Genomic DNA, 16,810 nt, shown 5'->3' with positions numbered 1-16,810 from the left:
TGCTGAAACTTGCATTATGGCCTAGCATATGGCCTATCTTAGAGAAAGTTCCATGTACTGATTAGAAGAATGTGTATTCTGTAACTTTGGGGTGAAAAGTTCTGTGGATATCAGTTAGGTCCATTTGGTCCATAGTGTTGATTGGCTTTGTTGTTTATTGCTTTTCTATCTAGTTGATCTGTCCATTGATGAAAGTGGGGTGTTGATGTCCCCTGTTACTATTGTATTGGAGTATATGTCTCCCTTTAGCTCTATTAATATTTCTTTTAAATAACCAGGAAACCACTAATTGGGTATGTATCCATTTACTATAGTCATATCTTCCTGCTGAATTGCTCCATTAATCATTACATAGTGCCCTTCTTCATCTCTTTTTTTTTAACTTTTATTTAATGAATATAAATTTCCAAAGTACAGCTTATGGATTACAATGGCTTCCCCCCCATAACGTCCCTCCCACCTGCAACCCTCCCCTTTCCCACTGCCTCTCCCCTTCCATTCACATCAAGATTCATTTTTGATTCTCTTTATATACAGAAGATCAGTTTAGCATACATTAAGTAAAGATTTCAACAGTTTGCTTCTTCATCTCTTTTAACATTTTTTGTGTTTAAGTCTATTTTGTTTGATATTAGGATGGCAAACCTGACCTTTTTTGCTTTCTATTAGATGGAATCTCTTTTTCCAACCTTTCACTTTCAGTCTGCATGTGTCTTTGTTGGTGAGATGTGTTTGTTGTGGGCAGCAAATAGATGAAACTTGTTTTTTTAATCCATTCAGCTGGACTGAAGAGTTGAGGCCATTTACATTAAAGGTGATGATTGATAAGTAACAAGTTGACTCTGCCATTTTTCCATAAATATTCCTTTGGATTTCTTTTGTACTTTTACTGGGAGATTATCTTCCTACACATTCTTTTGTAATGATTGCTATCTTTCTGTTTTTCTGTGTATAGTACAGCCTTAAGCATCTTTTGTAAGACTGGATGAGTGGTGACAAATGCTTTCAATTTCTGTTTGTTATGGAAAGTCTTTATTTCACCTTCATTTATAAATGAGAGCTTTGCAGGGTATAATATTCTGGGTTACACTTTTTTCCCTTAAGACTTGAACTAAATCTCACCATGTCTTATAGCTTGTAGCATTTCTGATAAGAAGTCAGCTGTGAGTTTACTTGTAGGTCCTCTGAAAGTATTCTGGAATTTCTCTCATGCACATTTTAGAATTTTTTTTTTTTAAGTTTTACTTTTGAAAGTTTGACTAAAATATTTTGTGGTGAAGATATTTTCTGGTCATGTCATTAGGAAGTCTATGTGTTTTCTCTACTTGGGCATCCTTTTCTTTCTCCATATTGGGGAAATTTTCCATAATTATTTCACTAAATAGGTCTTCTAGTCTATTTTCTCTCTCCATGCCTTCAGAAACTCCTACGACCTATATGTTGGGTCATTTGGTAGTATCCCTTAAATCTCTAACACTGCATTTATTTATTTATTTATTCATTCATTCATTCATTCATTCATTTATTTTTTGACAGGCAGAGTGGACAGTGAGAGAGAGAGAGAGACAGAGAGAAAGGTTTTCCTTTACCATTGGTTCACCCTCCAATGGCCGCTGCGGTCGGCGCGCTGTGGCCGGCACACCGCACTGATCCAAAGCTGGGAGCCAGGTGCTTCTCCTGGAATCCCATGTGGGTGCAGGGCCCAAGGACTTAGGCCATCCTCTACTGCACTCCAGGGCCACAGCAGAGAGTTGGCCTGGAAGAGGGGCAACCTGAACAGAATCTGGCGCCCCGACCAGGACTAGAACCCAGTGTGCCGTCACTGCAAGGCGGAGGATTAGCCTATTGAGCTGTGGTGCTGGCCCAACACTGCTTTTAAGTTTTCTAATTTCTTCTTTTTTAGGGGGGGTTCTGACGAAAAGATTTCTAAAGTTTTGTCTTCTATCTTGGATATTCTTTTTTCTGCCTTGCCGTGTCTGCTCTTAATGCTTTTCATCACGTTTATTTGATCTATTGAATTCTTCATTTCTAATATTTCATTTTGATTTTTCTTTAAAGTCTCAATTTCATGGAAAACATTTTCATTCATGTCATGTATGGTTTTCTTTATTTTTTTTTATTTGACAGAGTTAGACAGTGAAAGAGAGAGACATGGAGAAATGTCTTCCTTCCATTCACCCCCAAATGGCTGCTATGGCTGGAGCTAGGCCAATCCGAAGCCAGGAGCCAGGTGCTTCCTCCTGATCTCCCATGTGGGTACAGGGGCCATCCTCCACTGTCTTCCTGGGCTGCAGCAGAGAGCTGGACTGGAAGAGGAGCAACTGGGACTAGAACCTGGTGCCCATATGGGATGCTGGCATGGTAGTTTTCATCTTTTTTACAAAAATGGGGGAATGTTCACTTCTGTTGATATGATCATTCCCTTGCCTCCTCTTTTCCAAGATGAGCAATGCCCAAGTGTTAGCCCTGAGTGTGTTCATCAGTCACCTGCACCATTGTATGAACTGCACAAATGATCTGCTCAGTCCTCATTCTGAGCATAGTTCTCACTGCAGTGACCCAAGCAAACAAGGAGCTCTGAGCTTGATTGCTCAGAGACCCAGCTACACCCAGCACTTTCTCATGTAACCACTGATTCCCCATGGTCTCAGCACACAAGGCTTCCACATTCACTGGGTGCAGAGGTTTGGTTCTGCCTTATCAGTCTGTCCAGTCAACAGAGAGGCAGATGCTCCCTGAGCCAGTTCTGCCTAGGTGTCTTGATCCTTGCAGGCTGGAGGTGCCTTACAGTTCTACATGGTACTCAGCCACCTCTCAAGCAGGCTCAATGTCAGTGGGGAATGCAGATTTTTCTCTCTGCCACAATCTCTAGATCACAAGCATATGCAACAGCCGCTGGCTGAGTGTTGCTCTCTTCCTGCCACTGCCACTGTACTGCTGAGAAGGTGTCCTATCTCAGCCAGTTGCTATGTGCACACACAAAGGCTCCTGAAGCTGCTGCCCAAACCCAACGTGATGCCCACCTTTTCTCATTCAGGCAGCAGGCGCTGTTGTGGGGAAGTTGTGCTGAGACAAATGTGCCCCCTCTACTTCCACTGAGTCAGTGGGCAGCTGCTAGCAACCACTAGCCCCCAGGGCTGTAGTCCAGAATCATATCACATTCTCCCTCTAGCTATATCATCACAGTTTGCTGCAGTCTGGTCTCACCTTCATCTCCAAGCTACTGACAAGCAGCCTCCTGCTCCAGTTCTTGGCTGCTGTAGTCCTGTGTTGCATTTGTGTTCATGCTGCATGTCCACACCTTCCACATAGATCCATGGTATTCCTCTTTACCTCTTCCTCTTGTAGGATTTCCAGTGTTGTTTTCTCTCCATTCCTGGGAGTGCACTTCCTACACTTTTTTTTCACTATGTATTTCTAGCCTATCACAGCATGTCATTCCCTAATCCACCCTATTGGAATCTCTCCTGGATATTTCCTTTAAAAAAAAACCTGGAAATAAACTTGCCATGTAATCCAGCAATCCCACTATTGGGAATAAACCCAAAAGACAGGAACACATTGCATCAAAGAGTACCACTATGATTATAGCAGCACTGTTCACAATAGCCAAAATATGGAATTAACCAAAGTGTCCGTCATCAAATGAATGGAGAATGAAAATGTGGTAAATATATATAAGAATATATATAAGGGACTATTATTTAGCTATAAAAAGAATAAAATTTTATCACTTGCATTAAAATGGCTGCAACTGGAGGACATCATGTTGAGTGAAATAATCCCAACACAGAAAGACAAGTATCACATGTTTTCCATTATTTGTAGGAGCTAAAATTGAAGAAAAACAAGTTGAAAACCAAACACAAAAAAGAATTGACTGCATGTATCACTATTGCTGCCAGTATAGTTTTATATCTTTGTCAAATGAATGGTTAATGGTTTTATGTGTTGTGTATACAGATAAATAGATAGATAAATTTAATGCTCAGTGTTTATTTTGACATTTACTATATGTGAATGTAATGGGAATATTTTCATTTGATTATAATTTTTAAAAAATATTTATTTATTTATTTGAAAGAGTTACACAGAGAGGCGAGGCAGAGAGAGAGAGAGAGAGAGAGAGAGAGAGAGTCTACCGTTCGATGGTTCACTCCCCAATTGGCCGCAACAGCCAGAGCTATGCTGATCCGAATCCAGGAGCCAGGAGCCAGGATCTTCCTCCAGATCTCCCACGTGGGTGCAGGGGCCCAAGGACTTGGGCATTCTTCTACTTCTTTCCAAGGTCATAGCAGAAAGCTGGATGGGAAGTGGAGCAGCTGGGTCTCGAACCAGCACCCATATGGTCTTTTTTTTTTTTTTTTTTACAGGCAGAGTGGACAGTGAGAGAGAGACAGAGAGAGAAAGGTCTTCCTTTGCCGTTGGTTCACCCTCCAATGGCCGCCGCTGCAGCCGGCGCACCGCACTGATCCGATGGCACAGGATCCAGGTGCTTTTCCTGGTCTCCCATGGGGTGCAGGGCCCAAGCACCTGGGCCATCCTCCACTGCACTCCCTGGCCATAGCAGAGAGCTGGCCTGGAAGAGGGGCAACTGGGACAGGATCCGGCGCCCTGACCGGGACTAGAACCCGGTGTGCCGGCGCCGCAAGGTGGAGGATTAGCCTATTGAGCCACGGCGCCGGCCCGAACCAGCACCCATATGGGATGCCGGTGCTTCAGGCCAGGGCGTTAACCCACTGTACCACAGCGCTGGCCCCTGATTATTATTTGTAGCCCTTTCCTACATTCCCACTGAACTATGATAATTTTACTTTTGCTTGTTGAACTCTTTATTTAGTGAACCATTAAGTCTTTGAATATAGTGTAAATTAAAAAAATAAGAAAATTTTTATTTCAAAAATTAAAAAAGAAAGGAAGGAAGGAAGAGAGAAATGGAGAAAAGGAGGAAGGCAAGAGTTTTATTTTTAGAATTGTGTCTATGAACTACATGGAATCTGTTTTCTTTATATTAATATTACATTAACATGAGAATTGATGAGAACTGGGTTGTGTTAATTATAATGGATTTGCTCTGACCCTGAGAACCTAATGTATTAATAAATTCATTTAAAACATAAAGTGAAATAAATAAAATGCACACTGAATTTTGGAGTTAATAAAATAAAATGCATTTATAACAACAATATTAATTGATCAATCATAAAGCCAGCCAATTTGTAACTTGACCAACTAGATACCTCAATATCAGTGTATCCACAAGATAGAGATAAAAGAATTCAGCTTTTGAATTCAAGAAACACTACTCTATAATATTGATCTTAAATGGAAGTCATCATCTCTTAACTCTGAAAATATGAGATAAGCTAACATATTCAAATGACAACATATCTAGTTTCTTCAAAGTTGAGGCTAGGAAGAACAGAGGGGGGAAATATTGGTGGTATGTTGATAAGCTGGATAGAAGTTCAGAGATCCATAGAAATGCATTTTCCAACTAATAGAAATTTTAATATGTACGTTCTTTAATAGTAGTAATAATGAAGATAGATTACTCAGCACTTACATGATTAACTTCATTAAGATCTCAACACTAATTATTTCATACAAACCTATAAGCATCAAGAGTAATTACTTGATGGATGAATAAATAAACAAATAAAGAATACATTGTCATATTTGTTGAGTAAATGCAGCCACATTCTTTTTAACAGTTGGTCACTTGAGTATCCCATTTTTAATAATGATTCATTCATATAGAAAATCATTAAAGTGTTAGACTTGAATTAAACTTGCACCAAATGGACTTAACTCACATATAAAGAACATTCCATCTAACAGAAATAGAATATACATCAAGCATCAATAGAATCAAACATCCAATTTTCCAAGAGAAATCATGCATTCAGCAATAAGACAAGTCTTAACAAATTAAAGAGGATTATAATCATATAACACATCTTCTCTGAAAACAAAGGTATGAACATAGAAATAAACATGGAAAGGAGTTTCAGAAAATTCTTAAATATATGAAAATGCATAGATACATAGCATGCTCTTGGGAAACCAATGGAAAAAGAAGAAAGCAAAAGGAAAATTATAAAGTTTTTAAGAAAATGAAAACAGAAATACAACATACTGGAGTTATGAGATGCAACAAAAAAGAAAGTTTGGGAAATTCATAGCAATGAATATCTATGATAAAAAAATAAATGAAATCTAAAATGAATATCCAAATAGTATAACTCACAGAACTACAAAAAGGAAAATAAACTAAGACAAAAGATAACTGAAGGAAATAACAAGCTTCCAGAAAAGAAAGGAATGAAAATATCAGCTAAGTTTTTTTTTTAATTTCTCTAAAGGGAACACATTTTGTATATACAGGTTTTTTTGGTCCTTTTGTAGATAGTGATTCTTCCCATCCTACCCTCCCTCGTGACCCACTCCACCCTTTTTCATCCTCCCTGTCCTATTCCCATTCTCATTTTTTTCAAAAATCTATTTTCAATTAACTTTATAGACGTAAGATTAACCTACACCCTATTTGTTGAAGAGTTCAACAAATAGTATGAACAAAAACTGTACCTCAACAGTTGAGACAAGGGCTTTTCAGAATTGTTGCATTTCACAGTGTTAATTTCACTCCTATAGATTACCTTTCAGGTACTCTATTAGTTACTACTGATCAGGGAGAACATATGGTATTTGTCTTTTGGGGACAGGCTTATTTCACTAAGTAGAATGATTTCCAGTTTCAACCATTTTGTTGTAAATGACAAGATTTCATTTTTTTAACCACTGTATGGTATTCCATGGTGTACATATACCACTGTTTCTTTATCTGGTATTCAGTTACAAACATTTGGTTGATTCCATATCTTAGCTATTCTGAATTGAGCTGCAATGAACATGGGGGCACATATAACTTTCATATGCTGATTACATTTCCTTTGGATAAATCTCCAGGCATGGGATGGTTGGGTCATATGACAGGTCTATATTCAGATTTCTGAGGTATCTCCATACTATCTTCCACAGTGGCTGCACCAGTTTACATTCCCACCAACAGTGGATTAGAGTACCTTTTCCGCTACATCTTCATGAGCATTTGCTGTTTGTTGATTTCTCTATGAAAGCCATTCTAACTGGCGTGAGGTGAAACCTGATTGTGGTTTTGATTTGAATTTCTCTGTGGCTAGTGATCCTGAGCATTTTTTCATGTGTCTGTTAGCCATTTGAATTTCCTCTTTTGAAAAATGTCTGTTCAGTTCTTGCCCGTTTCTTAACTGGATTGTTTGTTTTATTATTGTTGAGTTTCTTGAGCTCTTTATACATTCTGGATATTTATCCTTTATCAATTGCATAATTTGCAAATATTTTCTCCCATTTTGTTTGTTGCCTCTTCACTTTACTGAGTGTTTCCTTTGCAGGGTGGAAGCTTCTCAGTTTGATGTAAGATTTGTCATTTTTGGCTTTGATTGCTTGTGCTTCTGGGTTCTTTACCAAAAAGTCTTTGCCTATGCCAATGACTTGCATGGTTTCCCCAATGTTCTCTAATAATTTTATGGTATCAGATTGTAAATATAGGTCTGTGATCATTTTGAGTAGATTTTTGTATAAGGTATAAGGTAGGTGTCTTGCTTCATACTTCTGCATGTGGAGATCCAGTTTCCACAGCACAATTTATTGAAGAGACTGACCTTGCTCCAGGGATTGATTTTAGCTCCTTTATAAATTTGAGTTGGTTATAGGTATGTGGATTGATTTCTGGAGCTTCTATTCTATTCCATTGTTCTACCCATTTGTTTTGTTTTGCTGATACCTGGTATTTTGATGATAACTGCCCTGGAGTGTGTCTTGAAATCTGGTATTGTGATGCCTCCAGCTTTGTTTTTGTTGTATAGATTGCCTTAGCTATTTGACATCTCTTATGTTTCCATATGAATTTCAACATCATTTTTTCTATATCAGAGAAGAATGCCCTTGGCACTTTGATTGGAATCATGTTGAATCTCCAAGATGCTTTCAGTAGAAAGGACATTTGTTTTTAAAGATTTATTTATTTATTTGAAAGGCAGAGTTACAGAGAGGCAGAGAGAGAGAGAGTGAGAGAGAGAGAGAGAGAGAGAGATATCTTCCATCTGCTGGTTTACTCCCCAGATGGCTGCAACAGCTGGAACTGTGCCAATCTGAAACCAGGAGCCAGGAGCTTCTTCTGGGTGCATGGGCCTAAGGACTTAGGCCATCTTCTACTGCTTGCCCAGGCCATAGCATAGAGTTGGATTGGAAGTGGAGCAGCTGGAACTCGAACCAGCACCCTTATGGGATGCTGGCACTGCAGGCAGTGGCCTTACCTTCTATGCCACAGTGCCAGCCCAGAATGGACATTTTGATGATACTGATTCTTTCAATCCATGAACATGGAAGATTTTTCCATTTTTTGTCTTCTTCTATTTCTTTCTTTAATGTTTAGTAATTTTTATCACAGGGATTTTTGACATCCTTGGTTAAATTTATTCCAAGGTATTTAATTTCTTGTAGCTATTTTGGATATAATTTATCTTAGAAGTTCTTTCTCAACCATGACATTATCTCTGTATACAAACGGTATTGATTTTTCTATGTTAATTTTATATCCTGTCACTTTACCAAAGTCTTTTATGAGTTCCCATAGTCTGTTAGTGGAGTCTTTTGGATTTGCCATCTGCAAATAGGGATAGTTTAACTTCCTGCTTCCCAATTTGTAACCCTTTGATTTCTTTTTCTTGCCTAATGGCTCTGGCTAAAACTTCCAGGACTATATTAAATAGCAATGGTGAGAGTGAGCATCCTTGTCTCGTTCTGGATTTTAGTGGGACTATTTCCAACTTTTCCACATTCAATAAAATGTTTGCTGTGGGTTTGTAATATATTGCCTTGCTTGTGTTGAGGAATGTTTCTTCTATACCCAAGTTGCTTAAGGTTTTCATCATGAAAGGATGTTGTATTTTATCTAATGCTTTCTCTGCATCTATTGAGATAATCATATGGTTTTTGTTCTTCAGGTTGTTAATGTGATATATCACAGATTGATTTGCAAATGTTGAACCATCCTAATACAGCCACATTTTTAAGAGGTTAGGAGACAAAGACCTTGAAAGATTAGGGCTGGTGCCGTGGCTCACTTGGTTAATCCTCTGCCTGCGGTGCTGGCATCCCATATGGGTGCTGGGTTCTAGTCCTGGTTGCTCCACTCCCAGTCCAGCTCTCTGCTGTGGCCCGGGAGGACAGTGGAGGATGGCCCAAGTGCTTGGGCCCCTGCATCTGCATGGGAGAGCTGGAAGAAGCACCTGGCTCCTGGCTTCAGATTGGCACAGTGCGGCCTCAGTGGCCATTTGTGGAGTGAACCAACGGAAGGAAGACCTTTCTCTATGTCTCTCTCACTGTCTGTAAATCTACCTGTCAAATGAATTAAAGAAAAAAGAAAGATTCAATATTCCTCTGAATGTCACACTCAGTAGGTCAGTGGCAGACTAAAGACTTGGAATGAATCCAAATATTTCAAATTTCAAACTCTGTTCATAATCCTAAGCTATACCTCAGAGTGACATACTGCAATTATGTAAAGTAATGAAAATTAGAAATATGAAAATGAGGGACCGGCAATATGCGGTACTAGGCTAAAGCTCTGCCTGCAATGCCAGAATCTGATATGGGTGCTGGTCATGTCCTGTTTGCTCCTATTCTGATCCAGCACTCTATTTATGGGCTTGGAAGGCAGTGGAAGATGGCCCATGTGCTTGGTTCCCTGCACCTGTGTTGGAGACCTGGAAGAAACTCCTGGCTCTTGGTTTCAGATTGGCCCAGCTCTGGCCATTTGTGACCATTTGGGGAGTGAACCCACAGGTGGAAGACCTTTCTGTCTCTCTTTCTCTCTGTCTGTAACACTACATCTCAAATAAATAAATAAAACCTTTAAAAAAAGAAATATGAAAATGAGGAATACTGAAAAAATAAAATTTTTTCAAGAAATTTTTGGTATTAATCACAAACACATGATGATGTAAATGCACATTACTTAAGATATGAATGTTATGTATAACCTTGAATTGCTTTCTAAGTTGGATGGGCCCTAGTCTCTAGAACATTCTTTTTGAAATCTGTGTTTGGGTAAGAAGAGGTGAGTTTGGAGGACATGGCATGGACATACATCATTGCTCTCCAGGAGAGACAAGGAATTCAGGGTCCTAGAGAAGAGCAGAATTTAATATGGAGCCCCTTGCAGTAGGGCTAAGATAGACACCTTGAGGGATACAACACTCACAGGGACTTGACAGAATAGTCAAATTGCATAAGGAATCCCTAGGTTATGTACTATGGTGATTTGAGTGTAAAACATATTCATATCCCAACTTAAAATTTCCCTCAATCTTATACTTAACTCGTATTTTGGACTTGAGCAGACATTTTTCTTCTGAGGAACAGAAAAATGTGCTGAGCCATACCACAAACCTGGCATGGATGAGAGCAAAAGATGCACGCCAGTCCCACTTACATCTAGGTAATAATTTGCTTTCCTTTGAGTGACAGATCATGGCCCACTAGATTGTATCACAGTATGAGGGAATTATCCTTTAAAACACACAATTTCTTGCATTTTCTTTCTTTCTTCCTTTTCTTTCTTTCTTCCCTTTCTCTTTCTCTCCTTCTCTCTCTCCTCTCTTTCTTTCTCTCTCTCTTTCCTCCCTTCTTCCTTCCTTCCTTCTTTCTTTCTTTCCCTCCCTCCTTCCCTCCCTTCCTCCCTTCCTCCCTTCCTTCCTTCCTTCATTCCTGGATTTATTTATTTATTTATTTGAAAGAGTTACAAAGAAGGAGAGACACAGAGAAAGAGATCTCCTTTCCATTGGGCACTCCCTAAATGGCTGAAATGACCAGGGGTGGGCCAGGCAGAAGCCAGGAGCCAGGAGCTTACTGTGTGTCTCCCACGTGGGTGCAGGGGCCCAAGCATTTGGGCCATTTTCTGCTGCTTTCCCAGACACTTTGGATGGAGATGGATCCTAAGAGGAGCAACTGGGACTTGAGCCGGTGCCTGTACAGGATGCCAGCATTGCAGGTGGTTGCTTTACCTGCTACACCACAGGACTGACCCCACTACACAATTTCAACTCTTGAATCTGAGATGACGAAGAAAACTTTTTCTCCCAAGTGTCCTCCCTCTAGAGGCAAGGTGGTGAGTGTTCCATTTCTAAGTGCCAGGATCTATACAAGATTTATTCAGTGTAGACCTGAAATTTACTGACTGCAGTAAATTTCCCAGACCTCACAAACTTCTTGTCTTCTTGGCAAGACACTTTCTCTTTTCTCATAATTTTGTGCAGAATTGTAGACCAATTTTGTGTCCCAGTTTCTTTTTTTTACCTGAACACTTGAGTGATCCTCTGTTGGACTCCAGAAAGAACAATAGCAAACAAAAGCAATGTCCGTTCCTACCCTGGGTTTATGGTATGGACCACAGACATTTTCGTTTTCACTTTCTTTCTCCACTCAGGTTTAATTGACCATCCTTTCCTTTGTGCTTTTCCATACTTTGTACAGGCTTCAAATAAACGATGTATTATTCTGTTTAGAACTTAAAATACTCCTGTGGGTGCCACCCAGCTAAAATATATGTTATTTAGCATAGAATGTTCATATTTCCCGTGTTTATCCAAGAGCGTTTGAGGGAGTAGGTGCTCAGTTAATGATTGGTGAGTATAGGTGACTGAATGAAAGATGGAACATTTCAGTATGGCAGCACTGTAGACATGGAGAATGGGTAGTGCAGGATTTTGTCCTAGTGTCTGTAGTACTTTTCCATGTTCTATATAGCCCAACTATGGCAGAAGAGGCAGCAAAAGGGGCCGTGATAGAAAACCTAAAATTCTATCATTGTGTCTGTAGGTTAGAAGGATTGTAATAATGACCTCTGTGTTTTAACCTGTCAAATCACAACTAGACATAAAATTCTAGGTGGTGAAAGAGAAGAAAGAAGTAAACTAATATTGGGTTCTGGCAACATAATTAGAATTAACCCTATTTTATCTGTGAGGATAAGAATCCCAGAGGTGTTAGGTAAGTTGTCAGATCTCCCATGACTTGCAAATTACAGCGTTAAGGAATGTGCAGAACTGGTAGACTCAACCTGCCTTACAGAAAGCCAATGCCATTACAGGTAGGTCCTCCTGAGAATTTTTTCACCAATGAGATAGAAGACGACTTGTTGTTTCTAGGAACCAACACTTCAGAATATACATTTTATGTTTTAGATGCAGTAGACATGTGTAGAAGCATTTCCCACAAGGTGGATAGGAAAGGAAATACAGTATTGCCTTAAAGAGAACTCTGAATGTACTGAAACTTTGTAAGCATATTATAAAATAGAAGGTGGAATTTGTCTGGTGTTCATTTTCTTCCATAGCCTGGATTATGAAATATTTGTTCATATCAGAAATTAACTCCCTATATGTGAAATGATGAATGGGATGCCCCATAAATACTGGCTGCCTAAGTAAATGGATGAGTCACTTCTGATAGAACAGTGAATACTGAAAGCACATTTGAGTGAAAATTTTGAAGGAAGTTACATAGGGTCTGAGTCAGGGAAGCCATCAGGGAATAGCTTCTCTCTTGTGGGCTGTGCTGGTTTCTCATGCTATTTGTGCATGGCCCCATTCTCAGGGCATTCCCTTTCCTATTTCCTATCTGCATATAACATAGGAGGGAAGTCTGTGTCTAATCAGTAAGAACATTATTGAAGAGGAATTGAGAAGTGATAAATTTCTACTTGTGTGGTACTGGAACCTTCCTTGTGCCAACAGTCTGATTTGGCTGCTGAAACAGTTAATGCAACCTCAGGCTGCATGAAGCAGTTAATAAGCATTCCCTCCATATTGCACAACAATCAAGCTGCAGCTGAATTTGTGTGTCCAGTTCTGTACAAGATGCTCCCAGAGTGTTGCGGATGAGCAGGATCATATTCAGACCGGGTCTCTAGTACAATACAGTGTCTAAAGATTGTGTCATGTGAGTAGTAGCTGAAAGGGCTGGAAATCATATTTTCTTGTATTCTTATTCTAGATGAGAGTCCTTAGGGGCACAAGATAGCTATTTTCAAATATTCAGGATCTATGATACGAAAGATGAACTAGATTTCTTTTGATTGGGTCAAATGTAGACATAGATATCAGAGCAATAGAAGGAGGAGCTTTCTAGTACTTATGTTTCCTCATACGGGAATGAGCCTTCCATGATAAGATGTGTGTGAGCAGAAGCTAGAAGTATGTAGAAAGTATTAGAGCTTTGAACAGAAAGTTGGGCAATAAATATTGGATAGTGTAGAGTGGAAGTTGCCTTAGGCCATAGGCTTCTATCTCTGGCACAGCTCAGTCAGTAAGGGTTAGGATATGATGGTTTTCATTTGCTGTATTTGCAGAAACCATACCTGCAGTGATCAGAGAAGGAAGGGCAGGCCTTCCATGTCACTGATGGAATTCTCTCATTTTACAGACAAGGCTAACTGTTGTTATGCAATCACTTAGAGGCAGAGCTATAGAAGATCCTCTGCTTTTTTCATTTACCCATGGCTTTAAACATTTTTTCCCAGGGAATGTGAGGTTTGGGAAGCAAAATGGTGGGCGTGACAGGCTCTTCAGCTCAGAGTTGTGCTTATCTGCTCTACACACTCAATTTCTGCATAGGTCTTTGAAGAAAGAATTCCACAGGGAAAGATTCAGAAACCCTGCTTTATATCAGATAGCATCCCCTTCTATTGCCTGTATTTCTTATAGCAATGGGATAATGACACACATTCCCTTCCTTTAGAAATGCCATCAAATGCTTTTTCAAGCATTTATCAGCAGGAGAACCCAACAGAGTGAACAAGTGGTACATATCTTGGGCCCACTGGCTCAGATCTATTACTTTCCTCCTGACTTGCATCGCCACTCCATGTCACAGCTGTATTTTCCCTGCTCCATAGTCTATTTTTATAAATGTGTTAATCTCACTGCTTCTAATCTTTTCTCTCATTATTGGTCCTTACAATTTTTCCCAAACTCAGTTGTGGTTGAAAGTGGCTAATCTCTTCCAATTCAGTGGTATACAAAAACTATTTTCATCTTTCAGTTTTATACTGCAAATCACCCCCAAATAGCACTGGCCTATTTATTTCTTACAATATTACAAATGCACTCTCAGGTTGCTTTCTCATATCTTTGTTCTGCTCTGTCAGTCTATTTTTCTCCTGTGTGTTTCGCCTCACAGTGCCTCCAAACCTAGGTTTCCATAAATTTCCGTGTCTGTTTCTCCGCTGAATTCATTTGAGTTTGTTAATGTGTGCATCTTTAAAATCTTTATACCTGTGGTTTTTGATTTTCTTATCTTGTGGGGTTTAGAAACACTGTCTACTTTATTATCAGTTGCAGATTTCATGCATTCATTGTTCTGAATCAATAATGAAGATGTAAAACAGCTTTTGACTCTAGGGGCTGCTGATGACACCTCCCTTCAGCAACATTCATTTCTATTCATTTGTTGATGCTGTCAGCCTTCCAACTATTGGATCCTGCAGAGCTCAAGTGATTTGCAAGGGAGATTTTGGTACATTGTCTAAAATGCTGTTGAGATTCTGACTACATGGACATGTTGCATATTCTTGTATATTCATTTTCTTTCTCACCTTGGCAATTTTTTTATGAATGTGTGATCTACATGATGCTTTTATAGATGACAGATAGTTATTGATCTTCTCTTTGCTATTAGGCTAATATTGCACCAAGTTATAATTGCAACTTTACCAAATAGCAGTTGTTGAGGGTATTTTTTTTTCTTTCTGTGTGCTACTTCCCTTCTAAGACAAACATTCCATTCAACCTGAAATATTGGGATACAGTGTGCCCAGTTTGGCCTTAGTAAGTATCCACATCTACATTTTTGGTTATGGGTGAACCATTGAATGTTTAAGGAATGATGTTTAGACCCACAGGTTACAAACTGAACTTACAAGTGAAGAGAGCTCAATTCTTAGGTATTTCTGTGGTTTGAGTATGGTTTACAGTATTCCTTCTACTCACATTGCCCCCCAAAAAAAACCTAGCTCATCAGGGCTGGTGTGACATAGTGGGTAATGCTGCCACCTGCAGTGCCACCATTCCATATGGGCGCTGATTCTAGTCCCCAGCTACTCCACTTCCTATTCAGCTCTCTGCTATGGCCTGGGAAAGCAGTAGGAGATGGCCCAAGTCCTTGGGCCCTTGCAGGCACATGGGAGACCAGGAGGAAGCGCCAGGCTCCTGGCTTCAGATGAGCCCAGCTCCCACCAAGTGCAGCCCTTTGGGGAGTGGACCAGATGATGGAAGACCTCTTTTTCTCTCTGTCTCTGCCTCTCTATAACCCTGCCTTTCAAATACAATAAATAAATCTTTAAAAATAACAGCTCATGCTGGAGTTTAATTTCTAATACCTTTTGATAGTGGAATTAAGAGAGTGGAAATGCTATGGCGTTTAGGGTGGAGCTTCCATGATTAAATCCTCGTGGCTTAATAAGCAGGGGGAGAGAGACAAACAGACACAGACACATATGCTTTCTGTCTCATGCCATGTGATGCCCTGCACCAGGATTCGGACAGCAAGGACTCCATCACCAAATGAGGACCCTAGGCCTGGCATCTCCAGAACTGTGAGACAAGATTAACCTCATCAATAACCTCATTAATAGCTCATGTCATTTATTTATTTATTTATTTATTGACAGGCAGAGTTAGACAGTGAGAGAGAGAGAGAGAGAGAGAGAGAGAAAGGTTTTCCTTCCGTTGGTTCACTCCCCTAAAGGCCGCCATGGCCAGTGTGCTGCGCTGATCTGAAGCTAGGAGCCAGGTGCTTCCTCCTGGTCTCCCATGAAGGTGCAGGGCCCAAGCACTTGGGCCATCCTCCACTGCCTTCCTGGGCCACAGCAGAGAGCTGGCCTGGAAGAGGAGCAACTGGGACAGAATCCGGCACCCTAACCGGGCCTAGAATCTGAGGTGCCGGCGCCGCAGGCGGATGATTAGCCTAGTGAGCCGTGGTGTCAGCCCTCATGTCATTTATTTTATTACAGTAAGAAAAAATATGGAATAGTACAAGTTTTGTGGGTAACAGTAATAGAGAATAATAGCTTGCCTATTGTTTTTTATGTTAATTTACTTAACAGTCTGTTATGACATTCAGTCACACAGCTCCATACAGCTTTGTATATTTTGAGACATGGGACCCTCGTGTTGAAAATATTTAAAATTGGCCTATCAAAAAATTTTAAAAGATTTCTTTATTTATTTGAAAGGCCGATTGAGAGAGAGAGGGGGAGAGAGAGAGAGAGAAAGAGAGAGAGAGAGAGAGAGAGAGAGATTAATTTTATTCTATTCCTTGGTTCAAACCCCCTTAATGGCTGCAATGGCCACTGCTGGGCCAGGATGAAGCCAGGAGCCTGGAACTTCACCTGGGTGTCTGACATGAGTGGGAGGGGCCCAGGTATTTGGGGTATTTTCCACTGCCTTCCCAGGTGCATTGGAAGGGAGCCTGATAGGAAGTGGAGAAGCTGGCACTTGAACTGACACTCATATGGGATGCTGGTATCACAGATGTTAGTTTAAACCACTGTACCAAAATTCTAAACCCTTAAAATGACCCTCTCAAAAAGTGAATTCTGGATTTTAGCAAATTCTGGAGGAGCTGACACTTTAAAATTTCCTTTTCTTTCTGTTAGGGCAATAATACACCATCTTTTAGAAGGGAAAATGGCAGAATTCTCATTTTT

This window comes from Oryctolagus cuniculus, chromosome 5 (genome assembly GCF_964237555.1).
Source record: "Oryctolagus cuniculus chromosome 5, mOryCun1.1, whole genome shotgun sequence".
Lineage (NCBI taxonomy): Eukaryota > Metazoa > Chordata > Mammalia > Lagomorpha > Leporidae > Oryctolagus > Oryctolagus cuniculus.
This window is presented reverse-complemented; position numbering follows the sequence as displayed.